This window comes from Balaenoptera ricei, chromosome 1 (assembly GCF_028023285.1).
Source record: "Balaenoptera ricei isolate mBalRic1 chromosome 1, mBalRic1.hap2, whole genome shotgun sequence".
Taxonomy (NCBI): Eukaryota; Metazoa; Chordata; class Mammalia; order Artiodactyla; family Balaenopteridae; genus Balaenoptera; species Balaenoptera ricei.
In genome coordinates this window covers 54,345,852-54,349,420 of record NC_082639.1, presented here as the reverse complement: position 1 = coordinate 54,349,420, position 3,569 = coordinate 54,345,852, and the positions used below count along the sequence as shown (strand labels likewise).

Sequence of the window (3,569 nt, the reverse complement as noted above, 5' to 3'; positions counted from 1 at the left end):
TTGTGTCTTTAATTTCATTTTTCCTGTTTGAGACTCATTGTGTCTTGAGTGCATCAATTCTGAAAAATTCTTGTCTACTGTATTTTTAAAGTTATTAAAAAATTGAGATATAATTCTCATACCATGAAATTCACCCTTTTAAAATGTATATACAATTCGGTGATTTTTAGTATGTTCACAAAGTTGTGCAACCATCACCACTTTCTAATTCCAGAACATTTTTATTGCCTGGAAATGAAACCCCATATCCATTAGCAATCACTCTCCATTCCTTTCTCTCTCCAGCCCTGGCATCTGGTAATTTACTTTTTGTCCCTGTGGACTTGCCTATGTGCCTATTCTAGACATTCCTTATAATTGTAATCATATAATATGTGGCATTTTGTGTCTGGCTTCTTTCACTTTGCGTAATGTTTTAAATGTTCACCCATGTTATAACATGTATCAGAACTTCATTCCTTTTTGTGGAAAAATAATATTCCCATGTATGGATATAACACATTTTGTTCATTCATCAGTTGATGGCATTTGAGTTGTTTCCACTTTTTGGCTATAATGAATAATACTGCTATGGATATCCATGTACAAGTTTTTGTGCAGACATATGGTAACTATGTTTAACTTTCTGAAGAATTGCCAAACTGTTTTCCAAAGTGGTTGCACTATTTCAGTAGCCATAATCTCTTGAATATTGCCTTTCTCCTATACTACCCTCTCCCTTCTTATGGAACTCTCATCAGAGATATGTTGGAGTTTTTTATTTTATATTCCATGTCTCTGCATTTTCCCAGTTTTTAGCTCTTTGTGCTTCATTCCTCAGATCTGTCTTCCAGTTCATTAATTCTTTTATTCAACTGGTTTAATCTTTCATTCAACCCATTTCTTGAGTTTTCACTTTAAAGAGTTTAATTTTTTATTTCTGAAAGTACTAACATTTAAAAGAAAAAGTTGTATAGTTTTATTTTCCTCCTTTATCAATTTATTCTTTTTCATAGTACCTTCTTTTTGATGGCTTTATTCCTTTTTCCATATTCTCTTTCATAATGTTGTTTTATTTCAAGTTCTTGGATGTGGACTCTTGCTCAATGTGGATTGTTTTCTCACATATTTTGTTGTGAGATTATCTTTATTGAGGCTTTTTTTGCTTTTGCTTCTACAGTTGCTTCAGAGAGATCACCAATCATAGCTCAGTCATTGTGTTAACTTCTCAATTTGAGGCTTCCTAAATCATGCATATTATATTCATTTTATCCCCAAGTTTATGAGAGGCACAGGCCTGAAATTTTGAATTTAGGGGGAAGGGTTTTTCCTCCAACTTAAAGCTGAAAAGAGATAGACAAGCTCCTTTCTCACCTTGTCCTGGTAAACATATTTATTTTCTAGTTCATCTCTTACCAGAAAGAGCTGCCATTTGAGGGTCTTGGCTTTATCTAAGGATTCTTAGTTCCTCATGCACACCCAAATCCTCATTTCTTTTTTCCTGCATGAATATTAAATATTTTTAATATTAAAATTAAAAACTGCATGAATATTGGTCCCAGTAACCCTTTAGGTTACTGGGACCAATTTTTCTCCAAGGCAATTAAAGCTCCACCCTACCTTACCTCTTCATTTTGGGCATCTAGGATGGATGGAATTTTTCCTCCCTCCCCTCCTTCCTTCTCAGTCATACTTTAAAAATCATGTTTATTTTATTTTTTCTAGCATTTCTATGTCTTTGTACTGGATGGTTAATTTTGGATATCTTAGATCATTGTATTTTCAGAAGTCTCAGTTTCCTCACCATTAATGTGGGGAAAGTAATTTATTTACTTAAGAGCATTTTTAGAATTAAATGAGATAATAATGTATATAAAGTGCTAAGTTTAGTGCCTGATATGTAAGTGCTCAATAAATATTTGTTATTACAATTTTTAATTAATACTGATTGAGAAGCCCTAGATAAGAATGCAAATCCACATAAGGAAAATTACTAAAATGAATTTAAAAATTAATATTTTGGCTTCCTCTTAGGATGTAATGTTGCTTCATTTAAAAATTTACTCCCTCCCTCTTTTCCGGTTATCGCGGCGCGAGGCACTATGAACTGCAAAGTCTCCCAAGACACCCTCTACGGAGGCGGTGTGGGAAGTCCTGCATGGTAACCAGCACAAGCGCCAGAAGTTTTTGGAGATGGTGGAGCTTCAGATCATCCTGAAGAACTATGACCCTCAGAAGGACAAACACTTCTCGGGCACTGCCAGGCTTAAGTCCACTCCCCTCCCCAAGTTCTCCATATGGGTTCTGGGGGACCAGCAGCATTGTGATGAGGTCAAGCCTGTGGATATCCACCACATGGACATAGAGGCTCTGAAGAAACTCAACAAGAATAAGAAACTGGTCAAGAAGCTGGCCAAGAAGTATGATGCCTTTTTGGCTTCATAGTCTCTGATCAAGCAGATCCCACAAATCCTGGGCCCAGATCTGAATAAGGCTGGCAAGTTCCCTTCCTTGCTGACCCACAATGAGAACATGGTGGCCAAAGTTGATGAAGTGAAGTCCACGATCAAGTTCCAGATGAAGAAGGTGCTGTGTCTGGCAGTGGCTGTTGGCCACCTGAAGATGACAGATGATGAGCTTGTGTAGAACATCCACTTAGCTGTCAACTTCCTGGTGTCGTTGCTCAAGAAAACTTGGCAGAATGGCGGGGCTTTGTACATTAAGAGCGCCATGGGCAAGCCCCAGCGCCTGTACTAAGGCACAGCTTAATAAACCATACTCCTACCATTTGTATGTGAACATACAAAACTTATTGCTTGAATATATACGATTTTGTATTATATATCCTTGAGTGTCTCACCTCATTTGTATCCTACTCTACTTAGTATGTGGGTGGTCAGGGAACAGTCTTTATTGATATTTGATGCCTGGTTCAATTGGTATGTGTATTTTTTTCATTTTACAGATGCATTTCAATTCATCATAAGGTGGCTTATATTATAAACATGTTTATAGTTTCTCTATTAAAATACTTACATTAAGCTGACATAAAATTAGATAACTTGAAATTCATTTTATTGAGAAAAAATTAATCTCTCAGTCTTGTTCTAAAATATTTATTTTCCACAAAATATGCACTTTGAAAAACATTGCATAGGTTATTAACAGTCTATCTGGTTTGATTATTTCCACTTAGGAATATAATTCATTGAAAAGAAAGGCATATCTGATTAAAATGCTGTGTGGAAGTGACCTTTTTCATGTTCTTAAAAGAGAGGAATGATGGAAGAAAAAAATAATATATATATATTTTTTAATTACCAACATTGCCTTTAAAAGAGGAAAACTCAGAGTTCACAGTAAAACTGTTCATATATAAAATTAGAAAGATGGTTGGATTTTGTTTTTAATAATCCCAGAAGTTTGTATTTTCTGAATTTAAGTTTACTTTTCTAGATTTGAGGAATTAACATAATTAAACTCTACCTTCCTCTGTGCAGGTGATTACCAGGCCTCTCCCTGGTCCTACCCCAGATAACATCATGCTTGAAACTTTCAGACCATCTCAAATTCATTTCCACTCTGTAATT

The 3,569-nt window shown here is 35.3% G+C and overlaps 1 pseudogene; it reads left to right on the top strand.

Annotated features, from left to right (window-relative positions):
- The first annotated feature begins 2,081 nt into the window (after positions 1 to 2,081).
- On the top strand, positions 2,082 to 2,736 carry LOC132350139 (large ribosomal subunit protein uL1-like; annotated as a pseudogene).
- Positions 2,737 to 3,569: the final 833 nt, after the last annotated feature.